General features: G+C 36.9%; 1 pseudogene; it reads left to right on the top strand.

The window, feature by feature from the left end:
* The first annotated feature begins 3,741 nt into the window (after nt 1–3,741).
* Nucleotides 3,742–20,009, top strand: part of LOC146545404 (potassium voltage-gated channel subfamily KQT member 1-like) — a 241,286-nt pseudogene continuing 225,018 nt past the window's right edge.

The following is a 20,009-nucleotide window of genomic DNA, read 5'->3' as shown; positions in this document are numbered from 1 at the left end:
TATGCTATCTCAAAGACTTGGAGGGCTGAGGTCATGGTTCTAATAAGGGTGTGTTTTAATTGGTTTCTACTTTTTCTCCTCTGACATCCTTCTTCTCGTTCCCTCCTCCTGTTCACCAGCCTTCACACCTTTGATCCCTTAACTGCTGTGCCTCTAAAACTGCATGAAGAAAATTTCAATTATACAAATATCACAATTACCATGACACATTACAGATAGGGGGAGCACAGATCCTCCACTACTAAGTAATCCTGTAAATTGCTTAAAATAACATTGAAGAGTACTATACACTTTTCTCATCCATTGTCACACAGAAATAAATAGGTCTTTCTTCAACAAGCCTAATCCCACTAAACAGTACAAAATCCTATTGCTCAATGAATTTTAAATCCTGCTTTAGCACCTCATTTGTCCTGGAGTGTTTCATTGTGAAAACTAGAAATTCAATACCTTATTTTAGTTACAAAATCCCTAGCACGTTTGATTTTCCCCTCTCTCCCCCCAGCCTCTCCTCCCATGTTGATTGTTCTCAACAAGCTTTGTGTTACAGCCCTTACAGTCCCTAGTGCAGAAAGTAAGAGCAGCACTGGCCTGCTGAAAACCAACATGCACATTTCTGTACCTACATTTTCTCTGTGAACTTTTGGAAGGTAATGCAACTCTGATACAAGACCTTGCTAAGCTAATACTGTAGTGAACCTCTTTCAAATCATATTTCTTCTTTAAATGCTCTTATGTTAGCAGTATATCTCTGTTGTTTATCCCTTGTTTGTGTTGTGAAACATAATTCTCATGAGTTTCTCATGTTCTTCACAATTGAAGACTTTTGCTTACTAAATTCCTAGGACCCTGAAGATGCACCATAATTGCCTAAAACGTAGGTAGACACTGGGTCTTTTCCTTGATAGTGTGGTTATGCAGCTTGCAGAAACTACATGTACCAGTGGGCAGTGCCTCTTTCAAATACCTGCTATGATGTATGGATTTATGACTACAAGGAAAAATCACTGAACAGTCAGCATCAAGTTTATGAGACCATCATAAGAGGGTCATTGTGGTTATGAAGGAGAACTGGGGAACAAAGCAGGAATTTTACAACATGTAAAACCCACATGAAAACTATTGAATAAGAGCAAAGCTAAGTTTGATTTGTTTTCTGTGGTTGGGAAGATGTGAGTCAGACACACCTCCTGACTGTACTGGAGGAAGTGAGGAGGGAACATAAAACATATGTTTTTGCCTCGCACTGAAAGGATTTATACAACTAAGGGCCAAATCCCTGAGACTGTCTCAGAAAGTTGCTAGATGTGTTGTGAAGAACAACATACAGGATATCAGCAGACAGGTTATTATAGCCAGAAATCTCCCCTTCTTCCTGGATGTAAGTTAACTGGAATTTACTAGAGGTTCTACCTGTCCTAGATCTGCCTCTGCGGTTGTAAAATTCAAAGCTTAACCTCAGAAGTGAAAGTATTGTGTTGCAGAATATATGCCATACATATCTGATATGTAGTCTGAGATCTGTTTTATCTTGCCGTGTCTAAGTACTGTTTAAGAAGTGATTAGAACATTTGCTTTAACTAAAGCTTTTTTAATGGAATTCATTTCTAATGAATTCTAATGGGGAGCTATAAGAAAGAAGGGGACAAGCAAAATCAAACAAATCCTGATTATTCTAAGATCATTAGAGGTAAAACCATGAAATTAAAATGATCGTGGCATAGCCACTAACTGCTTGATGACTTCATTTTCAAAAAGCAGTCTTTTATTGAATCTGGAGCACAACACTTACGAGGAGTGGCTGAGGCAACTGGAATTGCTTAGTTTGGAAAAGAGGAGGATCAGGGGAAGACTTAGTTCTCTACAGTGACCTGAAAGGAGGTTGTGGTGAGGTGGGTTGGCCTCTTCTCCCACATAACTGGGAGTAAGACTAGAGGGGATGGCCTCAGGTTGGCAGCACGGAAGATTCAGGTTGGGTGTTAGGAAAAATTTCTCTGAAAGGATGGTAAGGCACTGGAATAGGCTGCCCAGGGAGGTGATGGAGTCACCATCCCTGTTGGTGTTCAAGAAACATTTCAGTGTAGTACTGAGGGATGTGGTATAGTGGGAAATATTAGTGATGGGTGGATGGTAGAACTAGATGATCTTCAAGATCTTTTCCAACCTTGGTGATAGTAAACTCTTTAGCAGGATCTGTTGTGATAGGACAAGTGAAAAAGTTTTCGAACTAAAAGAGGAGAGATTTAGATTGGATATAAGGAAAATGCTTTTTACAGTAAAATGTGGTAAGGCACTGGCACAGGTTGCCCAGAGAGGTGCCCGTTCTTGAAGACACACAAGGTCAAGCCAGACAGGCTTCACTAGACAGGCCTCAGAGCAACCTCATTTAGCTGTAGATGTCCCTTTTCATTGCAGGGAAATTGCACTATATGATCCTTAATTGTCCCTTCCAACTCAAAGGATTCTATGATTCCATGATAACACATGACCACATTTGTATTGTGCCTGCTTCTGTGTTTTATTTTTTTTAGAGCTTTATGTAATTAAAAATTCCATTTCTTTCCAAGACACAATAGAATAGACACAGTAATCTTGACCTCCAATCTTGATATAAAATTGGGAACTACAAACATTTCATGATTTCTGAATTAACTCAAGAGAAATTAAAAATTCATCTCTCTTATCAAGTGTAAACATTTAGAGATTAAAAAAAAAAAAGTCAATCATAGCAAATAAGTTTTCCTTCTGCTGAGTGGAAGAATGAGGTTGTGGAAAGAATTCAGAGTCTGAGATACAAGAGAAACAACTAAAGAGGATGCTACAGCTGTAAAAAGTGACCACAAAATAAATATTGTACGTGCTGATACTGATTAGAAGGAAAAATATCCAGATGGAAAGCACTAATGTTTAGTATTTTAGATCGTACCTACAAAAGACAGGAAAAACAAAGCCATGTCTGCATCTTAAGATATGGAGGAACAAGAGTTATCTCATTAGTAAAGGTTTATTGAATGGATTTATGCATAGTTTGATGTATTCTACATGAACATGATTGAAGGTAGTATTACTGTTGATGGATTTTTTTTATAAATATTATTTTATGTTTAATGTACAAAAGTTACAAATTTCTCTCTCAGACATTTCAGTTTGAATCCTCAATATTTGCTGGCCTGTTCACTCATGAGTAATGTTAAACATGTGAATCAATTCCCTTGAACTCATTGAAACTGAGCATGTGAGCAGTGATATAAAAAGATGAGGAGAGAGAAAAAACACAATATGAGAAATCCTTGTAGTGAATACTACAATGAGGCAGAGCTGAAATGTGCAGGGCTACACATTAAATTGCACAGAAAGAAATTGATGTTTTTCCTTTGCCTATCTGCATCTTTGATTCTTCTGTCTAATCCTTTCCTATGTGTTCTTTCCTATCCACTTCAGTCCACATTCTGTCCCTTCAAGTAGAAAAGTGTCATTTCCTATGCTTTTGCTGAAGTGAACCAGAGCAAAGCCTTTGTATTCATAACATGCTAAACTGTATTTAAATTTTTCATCGATTCTTTAAAAATATCTCTTTCTCTCTCCGTCCCCAACATCTGAAGGAAAAAAAAAAAAAAAAAAAAAAAAAAAAAAGTGAGTGAGTAACAGGTTATCTTCAGGACAGATCCTGAGATCCTGACAACAAGGTTTGCTACAGGTCAAAGTGGAGACTTACTTACTGAGCTGCACAGGGTCTGAAAAATGGAAGTAGGTTCTAATGAACATCAGACTGGCACTAGTGAAGAGCTGCAAGGCAGCCTGAGGAGAGAAAGCTGGGAAAACTCAGCATAGATGGAAAAGGAGGTCTTGGCAAAGCCTTTGAGGAGCTCCAGAACTGGAATACCAAAGGGTGTCAGAGATCAGGATAGAGGAGTTTTGGCAGAGCTGCACAGAAACACTAGACTGAAATAACAGGATATGAAACTAAGCACTGGCATTGACAGAGATGCATGGGAGACAACTGAGCAGAAGAGCCTGCCTTGCTTTGGCTAAAATGCTGTTACTCCTGCTCTTTAAAATGTGCTATATTCACCCTTGACTAAAAAAAAATTCTTTCTAAATTCTGCTCCTCTATTGTCTTAAAATGTCATTTTGTATGTAAGAAATGATAACACAAATGACAACAGTGATCAGATTTTTATGTTAGTAACTGATTTATGTTATTAACTGATTTGAAAAGCAAAGCAAAAGTGAGTTTTCAAAGGATCTTGGGAGGTTTGGGTTTACGTAAACACAGAATCTGCAGGGAACGTGTGAAGACGTCACTATACAGTATCATATTTTGTTTTGCCCATTACTGGATTAATTCTAAAGAGGCACAAACCATACACATTATCCTGCAGGCCAAATGCAGGTAACTGAGCTCTATTTTTACAAGGATGTGGAAATCTTTCTTTTGCCACTGCCAATACTCACAGTGGGAACTGCTTGACTTTCTTTGAAACAGGCCTAGTTTCAGACTATATGCAGCAGATAGGGCTGGGTTCCAGGCACCAATATAGAATCTCCCAGAAGGGTCCAAATGCCGGTGAATGGTGGTACTGGAAACAACTCTCACACCTACGAGACTGACATGTCTGGATTGAAACAGGAGAGAAAAACCAGCTGCAACAGTGAAAATAGTTTTTAATTCCCTACATTGTTCTCTTTCTTTCAAAGGAAGGCCTACATTCAGAAGAGCAAAAATAGGGAAATCTGTGATAGAAATAAATATTGACAATGCAGAAGCATTGGTATAGTTCTCATGAATTTACATTTTTAATAGGGTACAATGAACAGATCACTGTGGTTTTTTTTTAATAAGAGTTTTTTAATAAGAGTTGTTAATAAGAGACTAGATTAAATAAAATAAATATGTGTTTCTAATCACCAGGTTTACTACAAATGATGTAAAATAGCAGCTTATGAACTCAGATGGAACAGTAAATCTCTCTGCATTTGAATACGTATAATGGTACGCTGGTTACAAACATATTTTCCTGTAATTGTTTGTCTCATGCAGTTCACTGCGCTCATCATTCTGTTATGCTCACCCCTATAGTTAAAGCTAGAGTACTAGCCTTTAATCCCTGATTGCTAAGGCAAGGAATACAATTAAACACAGTTTTAGAAGCAGTAACTCTGTCCATTTTCAGCATTAACACTCAAGTGCATACTTAACAAAGAGGTTATTCTTGACCTTAAGTGCTTCACTGAACTACAGACTATAAATCAGGGCTATAGCTGGTCCCTGAAGCACAGATATTAACTGATTCTGCACTTTTTTAGCAGATTTGAAATTAAAACAGTAGAATGCAAATATATATAACAGGAAATAGTGCAGAGTGTAGATAACTCACAAAAAAAAAAAAAAAAAACCCACAACCAATTACATGGCAACTGTTTGTTGCTGATATGCAGTACAATGAGGCCATAGATTGTATGTGATTGTGTAGGATTTTCCAAACCTTTAATTGCAACTGGAAACATTTTGTAAATATTTCAAAATGTTTCCCACATTTGACAAGCGAGTTTTATAAGAAAACTACACCACTGAAATGATGCTTCTTGGTACAGTGTTGATCATGAGAGTCATTCCTCAGTTAAGAAATTCATATCAAAAAGTATGCTTTTAAAAAGTAAAAAATGTTTATGAATGTGCAGGAATATTTTTATTTATTTGCTTATTTATTTTCACTTGGAAGATTTTCATTCGTATGAGTAAGAAATCTGTAGTTACAAGGCTTAGTTCTTTATCCATGAAACATTAATCTAAGTCTTCAAGGACTCCTATTGAAAGCAATAGTGTAATTCATGAGCATTAAATTGGGAGCGAGCAGGTCTGGGCCTGAGTAAGGGACTCTGCATGATACATTTGTCTCTAGAAGCCATCCATTTCACTTTTTCGTTTGTAAATACATTTTTACACTTTGTAAAAGTTCAGTAAAGCAGTTGAAACATGAAATGGGAAAGAAAAGTCTACAAACACGAATAAAAGTTTAGTCACTACTAAGAGGTATGTAAGTGATTAGCACTAGCAAAATATTAAACATCAGAAATCAGAGTTTTTCATGACTTGCATGATTTAGCTCTGAAAAGCATGAACCTGGGGTCTGCTTTAGAGTCAGTTAACAGCTCTTTCTACTTTTCTCTTTCAAGGTGTTTGTGGAAAGCACCCATTGGTGCAGACTATACTGTACTTAATTTCTGCTCTGATTTATGTGTTGCTTACAAATTCTGGCAGAGATGTAGAAAGGGACCCTTCAGCAATATGTATTAGTAAACATGCTTACCACATTCAGCTTTAGGATTTCTTAATAATGATAAAGTCCTAAGCAGATTTGTAGATTTGACTGTTAAAGGTCTGATATATTTAAAAATCTTAAATACTTCAAACTCTGTTAGCATTCAAAAATTGACAGACCAAATTAGCCAGTCCTCTTTTCCTTGTTCTCCTTGAATTTCCTTTTCAATTTTCAAGTTTTGCATAGCACAACCAGCTTCTTAGTTCCATATTTTTACAGAAGAATATTTATTAATTAACACCCATTCACTGAATTAATATATGTATATACATATTATTTCTTACAGCTCATGGTTGGTTCCAATTCACTAAAAACATGTTCACGACTGAAAATCACTAGGAAAAAAAGTCTTCTTTTCTATGATGAACAGAACTCTTCACTCTGTTTGTAAATGACAAGTGGAAACTGTCCAGCCATTAGAGTGCAATACCCACTGTCTCTCTGCTACTAAATATACCCTTGGAATGAAAGTGTCTGTTTCTTTCTCATTCTAAACACCAGAAATCTGGTATGTGCTCAAAGAAGGTATTTAATTTTGATCAATGTATCTGCATGAGCAGTTAGGCCTGCTCAGGATATTACCAGTCTTTAACATTTGACCTACTGATGCAAAATTTTTACCTTAAATAAGACAGTTCTAAGATTCTGTATGGAATATTTTTTCAACAGTTCTGCAAAGATTGAGAATTTCAAATATCTGTAAATCATGCTTCATTCTTTACCCTTTTTTTTTCCAAAATTTGCACCCCAACCCAAGCATATTGCTAGCTCAAGAGATCCTCCACCATTTCTTCCTTTTCCAGCATCTTCTCCAGTGCCTCAGAGATCCTAATTATCATTACATTTACAAGTATATTGTTTCTATTCTTTCCATACCCTGCACATACAGTACATATGTTTCCTTTCTATAATTCTTCATCCAATAGCAAATGAAAGTGAGTTTCAGCATCTTCCTTGTTTAGAAGCATCTTAAAATCTAATTCATGCCTTTGGTATCAGGCTCAGGTCTGGGAAAAACAAATTGCAGGCAAGTTATACTCATAATTAATTAATTGCTTTTGCTGGCTGATCCGAGAGTCTGTTCTTTGTCTTATGTATCAGATAGTGTCATGACTCTAAGATTCCTTATAGCCATAGCAGCTAATGCACCTTAATGTGTTTGTTTTGCAGAGTCTTTAGATGGATTCCAAGCTGCAGTCTTATTAACAGAAACCAGAGCATGGTGTAAACAGCCTTCCTGATAACCATGCGTTTGAGGCCTCTCATTTTGACTCTTCTTCCTTGCTTCTACCTGAACTCTTTCATTCCACTCACAATTTAGGTACAGCAAAATAATCCCTTCTTACAGTAACAAACACCTTGCATTCCCTTCTCTATTGTTTCCAGCCTCACATTTTGTGCTGGCCAAAAAATCACTTTTGTAAACATAGTCTGATTCCAGCACATTCTGTTCCCAAAGCACAGGCATCCACTACAAGGATGAATGAGGAATCCTCCTATGCTCTATGAGATTTAGGGCTCATGATTAAAATTACAATGACATCCAGGTGTGAGGTGCTGGCTTTATATCTGAAGCAAGGGAGCAGTAGAGTTAAAATGTAGTATGCAAATGGCAACATTGGATTAAGCTGCTATTTTTACTTGTTTGAAATGCTTGTTTTAAAATCAATCAGATTTATTGTAGTAGAACTACAGCTAATATATATATATATACCGCACAGAAATCCTGGGCATCAAAGGGATCTGAGAGGATTTAGTCTTTCTCTCACCATCTCTCATCTTCGTAGTTCACAAAAACAAGATTGCTGAAACCCCAGGATACATGAATCAGAAGTCCATTGAGCCTAATTGCCTGTCTCCAACAGTGATATGGATGCTTTGGGATAAGTAATAGAACAGGCACAGAGACATACTTGCTGTGGTTCTTCATACTTGCTCAGGTTTGCAGCATCTATGGCTTAGAGGTTCCTCAGATCTTAAGCAAATATTTAGATTATAGGTGCAAAGAGTTAGATGCATCCAAATATTGTGTTTTGTGCAGTTAGTAAAGGTATGCGCAAAAAAACTTTTGAGAACTGGAGGTATCACATTTCTTGTGCTACGTCTAGGCACTAGTGTTCCTTGCAATATTTACTAGTTAAATCTTACAGATTTGCTGTATGAAACTAGGTATGCTTAGATAGTGTAGCACATGCAACAATATTTTCCTTTAGGAATTTGGGTACAGAGAAACAGAAAAAAAAGAACAGAAGATGTCTTCTTGAGAAAGAACAAAGCTGTTAAAGAACAGCTGTGAAGCTGAAGGAACAGTGGTTTGCACTGAAGACTTACAATGCCATTTAATAAAACTAAGTAATCAGAAGCATCAAAATAAAAGTAACAGACAATAAAAGGGAGCCAAGAATCATGCAAGTCTTATCAAAGTGAGCCAAGGATGGGATGGAGCAGGGGGTGAGGATTTCAGCCAACTTTTGTTAGCAAACCTGTGAATGTAAGAGCTAATGAACTTCATGGGACCACCAGAATGGCAGCTGGATGTCCTTTCTTTACCACTCATAACCATGACATTCTGGCAAATTCTTAAATGAATAATCAGTCTTTTTTTTTTTTTTTTTTTACAAAGCTTATGAATTTCACATTCAGAGATTTCATAATAAACTCATGCAAATAAGTGCTAATGGGTTCAGTTTTCATGTGTGTACTTCAGAGTGTGAAACAATTTGCAGTTTTTGTCTTCTCACTTAATAGAAGTGATGTTTTGACTTGCAGTGAGTCAAGTGAAGTGCATGTTCTTCCTCTGTGCTGTACATAAAAACAGGAAAAGCCAGTCTTTTGGCTGTGCTTTTTCTTTTATCATTGGCTGTTTGACATGTTTTTCTATTACAGTTCACAGCAGGGAGCATTTATCTCCATTATGAAAACTAGTTGGCTCATTGTTAGGAAAAAAAGCTGAACTTCCCCACTAGGAAGTAAAATGTCTCTGCAGTGAAGTAGGAGGGCATTCTGCAGCTGAAGTCAACATGTGCTGGTGCTAGGTGACTACATGCAGCTATGGAGACTGGTGCTCCTTTCTCTGATTAGAACAAACAAGTTTCCCTCACATACATTGGGAACTGGTGATATGCATAGCAGGCATTTGCAAATCCAGTAGTGTTCCTACTTCCTGCCCACTAGAGGTGGGGAGAAATTTTGGTGGCAATGTCTTTTTGAGCAACATTACTAAGAAGAAGCTGTGAGGTTGTTTTCTTTCTTTTCTGACAGTGGTTATTTTGATGGAAATCTGCTACCTCCTGAAAAACATCTGCTTTGTTCACTCAGAAGTGTAATAATTGAATTTTTTTTCTACTTGTTCTTTCCATCCAAAATAATAAGAAATACAACATTGTTTTCAGTTGTATTTTACTCGTGATCACTCTCTTTAACAGTTTTCATACTGAGAACTAATTTTTCCTTTTTTTCCAATGCAAATTTCATAACATTCATACTAATTAGTGCCCTATTATTCACGTGGAAGTGTCTTAGAATTTACCTTTCTGTTCAGCAAGCTTGGTACATATAACATTTAACTCAAAGGTACAAGCAAGACAGTTCAAAATCAAGTCACAGACTGATTTGCTTCTAACAGTAGACTTACTGGATAGCGTTTGAGTTACACTACATCTTGGAGAAAAGCTGCTCATTACAATCAGTCCAGATTTAATAGACATTATTTCATCATTCTAGAACAAAGGATAAAATGTATTTTAAATTTAGTTGAAATAACTGATCAAGGACAGAAAGCTCAAGCTGCATGGCATTTCATAATGGACTTGAATCAGAAATTTGTATCTACCCTTTTCAGCAAAACTCAGATCTGCAGGCAAACTTTGGATATGCATAATGCTATTGCCAGAACCAGAATCAAGAATAGGGAAAGCCAGATCTTAACATTGATGCATATTTTATGACTTGGTAATATATCTGTTAATGTTTAAAATGACTAAGTCATTTACTTTGCATTTTTTTTAATTCATTGTTCTACGGCATGTTGGATAGTTGTTTATCGATTTGATTAATCTTATTATTGTATAATCCTGTACTCATTATTTTGAATATTTCTCTTGGGTGAGCATTTCTTATTATAAATAGGTTGCAAGCTAATAACAATACCTGTAAGACTAAAAACAAAAACAAAAACGAAGATAATACATAACTGATTTCTCACTTTTACCAACTGCTAGTTAGTTACTCACCTTTTATTAACTGCTAATATAATGCTTGGGTTTGTGCACTTGCCTTTTGGGCTCAGTTTGACCTTTTAAACAATATAAGGCTAGGAGACCAGACTCAAGAGTTCATATTGTAGCAACAGCCATGCACTGTAATTTTTTCAGAGAATGCCAAACAATTGTTTTAGTGCAAGTTATAGTAATTTCATATGCTGTCAATTACCTTTGAAATTTGCATTTCTTTTGTTCTTTTATTAAAACCTTAGAAATTCTGAATACCACATTATATCTGTGGGAAAATTATTTATACCATCTTATACATCTTATTTATCTTACTAAGATAAATAGGTCATGAAATGCTTGCCAATTATAGCTTATGTAATTATGGATAAAAAGCAGTACAAGAAAAATAAATGACTCTAATGAAAAAATACAAAGCAAACAAATTCCAAATATTGGGGTGTGTTTGAGTTTGTTTTCCTAAGATTTTAGAATTCCATGTGGCAAAGAATATAAACTTCCTCATCAAACTTTTTATTAAGAGTCTAATCTGCTAGAACTGCTCTGAAAGTAATGACTCCTATTTCGTTATGTAGGCCCATGATGTCAGAGGTGGATGCTGACAGTATGGCAGTAGACCTTCCTAGCAACATTCCATTCCATTTTGTTGTTGTCTACTTTAAATAATGTACATTGAGATAGAAGTGAATACTGTTATTTGCAGAAGTACTTCTGCTCATAAATCTATGAATTAAAATAGAATAGAAAAGGATCTAAAAATCTTTGGAATATTTAGATTTTAAAGACATGTCTTAGCATTGTATAAACAAAAAAATCAAGCTGTAATTCTTAAATCTTAAGATTTAGCTTTACTTATCAAGTTGTATAATCAATAGAAGAGTTCTGAACTTCCCAAGAGTAGAAGTTCATTCTCTGGTAAAAGATAGATGTCAAAAACACTTTGGAAGGGAGATCAAAGTGAGTTTTCATCCATTAGCAGAGTTTACTTCTAAAGAGCAAATACTTGCCTTTGAAATGGAGTAGAATTCCCCAGGTATAAAGTGTCTCCAAAAACATTCCCATAAATACCAAAGATAACATCCTTTAGCTCTTATTTTGAGTCATAGTAGTATGTATGCTATATCATATTATCCTACAATATATTTTAGGAAGGAAGGACAAATATTTCCAGCAAGGACACTTTTTGCTTACTCCTATTTGCTACCTCCTTCTGAAACTGTTTTCCTTGACAAGAAAATATAAATGAAGGATTCCTGATATGTCAGTAGATTATTCCTTCTTTTAGAAGCATCCTTGGAAAGGAGCTAAAAATTTTACTGGAGTCAACAATAAAATTCTCGTGGACTTAAGCAGATACATTCATTCATGGTTGAAGTGGGAACCCTTTTTGAAAAGACATCCAAGATAATGATAAATAGTCATTACAATATTTCACTAAAGCTTGACAAATAAAGAGGATACTCCTGAAGACAAGTTTTAATAAAAAAAAATAAATGGTTGGTGTCATTATGAAAGGCAACAGGGTGAAATTCCACAGATTAATAGTGAAAACATCAGAAAGTGTTTTATGCATTTTATGCATTCAAAGCTCTTAAACATCTTGGAACAAAACACAAAATTCATAAATCACATGTAACAACGACCTGCTGTAACAGATGCCTCGAATAGACCCAGAATTGATCTTCAGTATTCAGTCTGTATAGCTGTTCACTGGCATACATTTTCAATGTTATTTTGTCCTGCTGCAATAACTATGCATTAAAATCGACAGGACTTTTTAATAAAAGAGTCAGTAAAGCTTCTCATTTGTAAATCTAATCCCTATTATATTTGCCTAATTTGGTTACATCTTCATTGTTACTGCAATAGCATGTATAGATCTCATGCAAGATCAGGAGCTTGCAGTACCTAGACACTGCACAAATAGAGAATATGAGACAGTCCCTCTCCCTAAAGCACTCCCAGTCTTCATAGACACAGCAGGAAAGAATGCAGAAGCATGAAGCACTGAAGTGATTTCACCTAAGGTCACACAACAGTTCATTAGTAGTTTGAGGGAGATGAAGCTGGTCTTTCTGCTGCTATTCCTAAACCTCTTAAACTACACTTCTTGAGTGTTGATTGAAATTTTCTTTAACATTTACAGTCGTGATGTTGCCCTTCTTAGATTTTTAAGTAATATGTTGGAGATTTGCTTGTCACAGAGCTGATCGCTACTCCTATTCATATATTAATGTTAAAACCTTTAAAAGTGACATTAGTTTTGGCATAAAAGTCCAGATTCATCGAAAGGAAAGCTGTTCTTCTGAAAATAACGATTTATAAATAATAAAATTTTGTCACAGTTGGTATCTGTTGAACAGTTTCCAGTGCTGATTAATGAACTCTTCCTTCTTCTAATCCTTGCTATAAACTCACTTTGTACAGGCACGGCCAGTGGTACTTTTTTGGTCAGGAAACGGAGCTGATTGTTTTAGAATTATCTGAACTGTGATAGACCTGAATATATCTAACATACAGTGATAACTGTAGTCACATATTTTATCTGTTTTTGAACCAACTTCAATGCTCACTAAGATTATTTTGTTAACAGATATGATTTCTACGGAACTTTTTTGGTTCTCTGGAAGAATTTTGGTGAGGATTGAAGGAAAGTACAACCAGGATCATCCAGTGTGTCATTATAATACAGCAGAATGGAATTTTGAATGTATCACTTTAACTGTGACTGTCAGGTTTTTTTAAGCAATGCTGGAATACAGTTTGCCAGCCTTTTGGGCCTATGGTATTACTTTTCCAGCTAGCCATAGATTCTGTATTTTCAAAATTTTTGAGAAACCTGATCTTAAGTTTATATAAGCCCTGTACTGATATTCCAGCCTACATGACTATATGATTCTCTTTTTTAGAGATGACAGAATCACTTTGTTCTCACACTTCTTTTATAGCTTGGGCAGGACATCATCTAATTCTGAAAGTTTTACGATACCAGTTCTTTCAACACAGCATATGCAAGCAGCTAAGCCCACATTTTCACTTTGCCCTTTTTGTCTGTATCTCAAAGTGCATCCTTCAGCTTCACTTGCAGAGTGGATCCACTACTTTTTGTTCTTTTGGCACTGAGGAAGCACTGGTGTTGCTCAATTTCTATGTTCTGATAGATTTAGAGACTTGAAGACATGTTATGTTTCTCTTGCAGAGGTGCTATATGTATGTATCAGATTTATAAGGCTGACACGGGAATCAGTACATGCTGTCTACTAATTGCATTCGTCTTCAGTGTCCTATTTACTTGATGTTGCTGGTTTGGCAGCCTCTCATGTAAGCAGGAAGTTTTTGGATGAAAACTTCAGAAAAGTGTTTTCTTTAAAAGCACTTCAATCACTGCCATGTTTTTGCTTTTGTTGTTCTTTTTCCTTTCTTATTCTTTATTAGCCAGATAGTTTGAAGGGAAAGGAAACCTTTTTTATCTGAAAAGTTCATCTTACTCTGGTAAACATTTCCCACCTGAAGGCCTTAACCATGTCCACTGTAGCCATTTGTTCAGTTTCACACAGAGGATTATGCTTCAGGTGGGCAAAAAAGCAGTGAGAACAGATGGAATCCCAGGAAACAAAGAAACCATTCTCATGTAAATCCGTCTCCAAAAGAGGAAAAAAAAATACATTCAGTGCAAACAGTCCTTTAGTGAAACCTTATGATCAAGAAGTCAAAGGCACAAAAGTCAGAAGTTTCAGCAGTAGGGTTTCCACAGCAACTCTAAACTTGACTGTCTTGTTGAATTTTTCATGACACTGTTAGCTTTTGTGTCTACCTTCTATCCCAAATTGCTGTGATGGATCTGACCCTTAATGTTTGAGAAAGTTAGAAGTTTGGATTTTAAATGTCTGACAAAATTCCACCTCTGTTTAGCACCACAGTTTAACTTCACAAACTATGAGCATATGTATCTAGAAAAGGGCTGAAGTTGTTTCTGTGGGAACTCTGAGTTGACCTATCCGACTTCTGCAGATCTAAAAAGTCTACAATAAAGATGCATAAGTAGAAAATTTTTATATTATGTTTCTTTTTCATTGCATTTTTTTTTAATATAGTGGGAAAGTATATCATCTGTAGTTCCTTGCAACATAATAAGATAGAAGGCACTACTTCCATAGCAGCCCTCATAGTTGAACTATATGCCTAGTCTGTCTGCAAGTGTTTCAGTCTCCTTATGTTTGTTAGTTCAGTCCAAGTAGTTAATTTTCCCACCACCTTCAGGGATTGTGTGTATGTGTACAGGAATTAGCTAGACTTCATGTTGCCAAATAAGAAGAAGATAAACATTACTGAACATTATGGAATTTTCTCTTTCCCAACTTGCCAAACTGTATTGTATTGAGAAATAGAGAACTGATCTGCTGTTTAGAGATCAGTCTGCTATTTAGAGATGTGTAACAAAAGTGGGTAATATAATTGTGACTACTAGTGTGATTGTGATTTTCTTTTTAAGCAACTACTGAGGTGATGCTTAGGTTTCTGTGGTTAGAAGTGATTTATAGACTACAAGAAAACAGTTAATAATTCTGAAAAGAAGAAGAAAAATATGCCCCCCCCACCCCCTTCTTCTTCTTAAAAAAAAAAAAAAAAAAGGATATAAAAATGACAAGAGCCCAGAATGCATTGAGTTCTTGCTGGTCACTGATATCAATGGGAGGAAGAAGAAGTGTTTCCATCTGCTGGCAAACATGCTAGAACTTCAAGAGATTTTTCCCCCTTATTTGGGGGGACAAATGATGTACCCTTTATTTGAGTACATCTAAACAATTCTTGAGGATTATTAAATTGCTGGTATAAATGCCCACAGACCATGATTTTCTCTGTGCTGTTCCCCTGACACCCATTATCTAAAACATCCATTTGCAGCTGTCTAGGTACTTACCATCTGCACCACTGACACTTTCAAAGGGAGATTAGCAGCCAGACATGAGGGATTTCTGCAGAGCAGACTTGCAGTGGGGAGACTAGGGACCAAGCTATGGCAACTGGCATTTGAAGGTGGAAGAGGCCAGTGAATGAGAACAGGCTAGGGAGAGAGAACTACAGAAGTATGGTGAGGTACATGCTCTTGAGGAAGCTAGAATGTGGCTAAGCAGAACAAAATGTACTAGTTAGGGGAGAGGTTTGCTGAAGAGGTGTCTGTAGGTGTGCTGAGCATGTGATAAAACTGAGTTCGAGCTGGTAGTTATTCATGGTAGGCCTTTTGGTAAAGATTTAGAGAAAGAAGAGGGAGAAAAATGGCTTTCAATGAAAGCACCCAGTCACTTGTCCCATGTATCATCTAGGAATGTTATTGAGGTTGTGCATATGATTTGAGGACTTTTTGGAACCTCCTTGAGGCAAAATCACTGACATTAAAGGAATTTCTTTGCCAGCAGAAATGATGGTGCAGAACAGAACTCTTACTCCGCTACCCGGGGGATTTCCATGATGTGTGCTAAGCTACTGCAAGTCTTCAGATGGCTGCCCAGCTTGTAATTAAGGTTCTGGGGTAGCTAAAGGAGCATATTCAAAAATGTCTTGAACCACACATCATGGCTTTAGTTTTCTATTTTGTAAGGAGTCAAATTTATTAACAATTTGTATACTTGAAGCTCCGTATGCTGGGCAACACACCCCACTCTTATAATTGTTAATGGCGATAGAAAATATGCACATAACCCCACTGCATAGTGCCTAGGCAATTTGTTTCTAACAGTGAAGTTACTACAAGAGAAGAAAATGCTTATATCTTGACTTTATTTCACCTTAAATCTCAGCATTTAAAAAACATTAAATTACTTGGTAGTAATCAAAACAAGCTGGTTAAATTTACCTTTTAGATATCTGAAATGGATCCCTGATTTATAGCTTGGAATATTGTTATTTAGGAAGATACGGTTGTGAGAACCTTTGACTGATCTGTAGTAAAATATTTTACTGCTTTCATTTGCCTGAACAAATATTTTCAGAACATTAACAGAAGAGTTCAACAAAAATTTAAAAGCCGATAGTATAATTTCATGTACTAGTATTTATATACATGGTCCCACGGAAGCTAAAAATATAATGTTTTTGTAGATGATACACAACATAACGTATACTGGCCATACAGTACATAGTATCTAAAAGGGAAGGAGGGAGAAGATTCCTTCAGTATCTTCAATAGTACATCATTCATTCTAAATGCAGCTTCTACATGTTAGCAAAATAGAAATTTTATTCTGATAAATAAAAAAACTAATATCACTAAGGAGATGCTGTTGATGGTAATGTCACAAAGAACGCAACTGTAGAAAATCTGTGTGTTACAGAATGCAGCCTTTGCCTTTACTGACTAAATTTTCTGTCCCCCAGTAGTTCTACCCTATTGCTCTTGACAGGTTGCTACTCCTTAGGTGTTTGAGAGGAGGTTTGCAGTGTAGGTTCATCTCATCTCTGAATCTTTTATTCAAGCACAGTCCCATCTACTGTTCACATCATTAAAAATTAAACCTGAGTTCAAGCATCTCTGACCCTCATCCAGGAAATTGCCAGTAGCCCTGTGCTCAGGACAAGAAGATAAGCCCTACCTTACATTTATACTTAACATACATGTACTTACATGAATAAGTACAGCCAGTTCAAATTAGAATAGCCTGTTTTCACTACTAACTTTTTCTCCTTCCCTGCCGTATGAAGTTACAAGTCAATACCTGGTTCTCAGACTTGCCAAGCTTCACCTATTTTTTTCACGAGCTGTCAAAGGCTTGTTCTAGCACACCCAGTTGAAACAATGAGTTCAGTTTGGGTCCAAGCCAATATGACAGCTCACCTCTGCCAGCAGGGGCAAGACCTACTTCAGCTGCACACTGCTTTCCTCTCTCCTCTATCCATAGTAATGCAATACTGTTCTGAGCCAGTTCACAGCACAGATAACTGTGTCAGCACAAGAGCAGTCTGACAAAACTCATGTACTCCTTCTGCCAGATCAATGAGACTGACCAGGTGAGTTGCAACTAATTGTCAAGGATGGTGGGAAGGGGAAACAAAGTGAAAAAGTACTGTTCCTTTCTATATTAGTAATTAAATGTCAGTTTGATTAAGCTGAAAATTTTAACATTGCCTTCCAAGAAGTTGTTTTTTTTTACCACTATTTAATCTTATTATTTCTGCTTTTGACTCAATGAAGTTCTTCTTTGCCCCACACTTCATCTGCTTTCTTCAGCTGTATTATCATCAATTAATCTTATCCAAAATTAACCCCCCAGTTCCTTCTGTGTTATTTACTTTGATATTAGCACCCATATGGCCCCAAAGTAGTCAAAGAACTTGAGCTGACCTGTGGTGCATGCCTTTCTTAAAGGCAGGTAGGAAGGGGTAGGAGGGGAAAAAGAGGAGAAGTTTTGCTTGAGTTTTAACATAAGAGCTAGTAGACAAGTGAGAATGAGCAGGACCACAACTACACAAAAAGAACAGTAAGAAAAATGAGTTAACAAAGATAAGCACAAAAAATTTCTGCCCCACTTAGGCAGTGCCGTTAGTACAGTGTGTCATAGAGCTGCAAGATCTGGCTGCTCCCAAAAAAGGTGGGCAAGCTGAGATTCATGGGTGACTCTAGCTTTGCAGTGCCCCCACTGATGAGGTGCAGACCACCAGGATGAATCCAAGTAAGGCAGAACTGAGGGCTGTTAATGTGTCCATCAACAACCATAGTCAAGGCGAGAGCCAGGTCCAGGGCCTGGTCAGGAGATGAAGGAAACAGCATAAGGGACAAGACAAGGCCACAGTGTGTGTCAGTGTATTTACTAGGTTCATTCTGGAGACAGGCACAGAGACAAATACACTACAGCATGGGTGTCCAGCCTTTTGGATTTTCTGGGCCACAGTGAGTGAAGAGGAATGGTCTACGGCTGCTTATAAAATGTATCTAATATTGTTAATGTATATAAGTAACAAAATTTATTTTATATTTTTATATTTTTTATTAAAACATTAAAAAAAGAGCAAGGAAACTCATAAAACTAGTGGAATGTTTGACCATGTTTTTGTTAAACTAATATATCAGACTGGTTTGATGGAAGTGGCTGCAATTCTGACTGAGTTCTCAAGTTGTTCATCATGAGTGTACATACTGCCAAAAAGCAATGACATGAATAAGGAATGATTGTGAAGTGAGGGATATTTTTCTCTGGTAAGATAAGTCTCATAAAAGCCTGGTTAAAAACATGATCAAATTTTTCAGTTGAATATCTGATTGCAGCTCTTATACATTCAGTTTGAAAATTCACAAGTAATGTATTTATGTCAACAGAAAATGGAGTCACAAGTGTACCCCAAAAAATGATGATTTTTTTGACCAGTGTTGAAACTTCTTCTCAGATTCCTTTAATAAAAGCTGTACTTTTTTCACTGTTCACAAGACTGAGTTCAGTTAATGTATCAAAATGCATATTTTTTTCCTCATAATTTGGGTCTGCTCTGCACTTCCCTTCCCTATGTCTTTGTTTCAGGACAGACAGTGCCAATCACACACTAGAGTTTGGTTGTTGTTGAGTGATAGATGTGCACTAAGGCCAGATCAGGCCACTCAGCATGACAGAATCACTGCTGTGATGGCATGGGGCAGCTGCAGGGCAGGCTGGACTGGCCCTCATGCAGAGCACAAGCCATGGGTTGGACATATCTGCACTACAGCATCCCTCTGGCAGTGTCCAGTGCACCAGTGGGTGCCCAGGCCTGGGTTTAAATGGGGCTCCTGGGCCAATGGGCATGGGTGTGGAAAGGCCAGAATGAGTCCCGTTAGGGCCATTAAAGCCTCTGAATGTTCCCAGGCCCTGACCCTTGGGCAACCTTTGTAAAGTGAGGCTGGTTAGGGCTACTTACTTGGGAGGTTTTTGCTGTGGGTTCAAATTCTTTTTGTTTAATAACTGTCTATGAATAAATATTTGGACTCAAAAAACCTTTGTCACCAAACTTCTAGTTGAAACCCAGTTTGCTAGGACAGTGTGTACATACCTTGCTTGTTTCATGACAGTTAAACTACTGCAAACCAACTCTTCCTCCTCCCTGTTTCTCTCCCCAGCTACTCACTGCTGTCACTGTCTGTACAAGTACCCTTTAGAGCTGCAAGAGAAAGGCTACATTAATGTATTCTGTGACATTCAGTAGTCTCTGGTTATGCTCCTGCTTTGTGTTCTGTTATTTACCTTGTACATACTATGATTCATTTTTTGCAAACTGGTTTCTACTGTGTGAGTAGGTTAGATGTTGTCTTCCATTTTGGTAGGAGCTGTTGCAGTTCTAATTCTGATGCTGATATTTTTTTAACCTTATGTAAGAGATTATTTAATTTTCATTGTCTCAAAGCTTGCTGGGGACACAAGTCCAGGCAAGTCCAGGCAGGGGTTGAGAAATCCTTTGTCTGGGGGACACAGGTGGACAAGGCCAGGGGCAAGGA

Source organism: Meleagris gallopavo, chromosome 1 (genome assembly GCF_905368555.1).
Source record: "Meleagris gallopavo chromosome 1, MGAL_WU_HG_1.1, whole genome shotgun sequence".
Taxonomy (NCBI): Eukaryota; Metazoa; Chordata; class Aves; order Galliformes; family Phasianidae; genus Meleagris; species Meleagris gallopavo.
The sequence above is the reverse complement of the archived record's forward strand: the minus strand, read 5'-3'. Positions and strand labels throughout refer to the sequence as shown.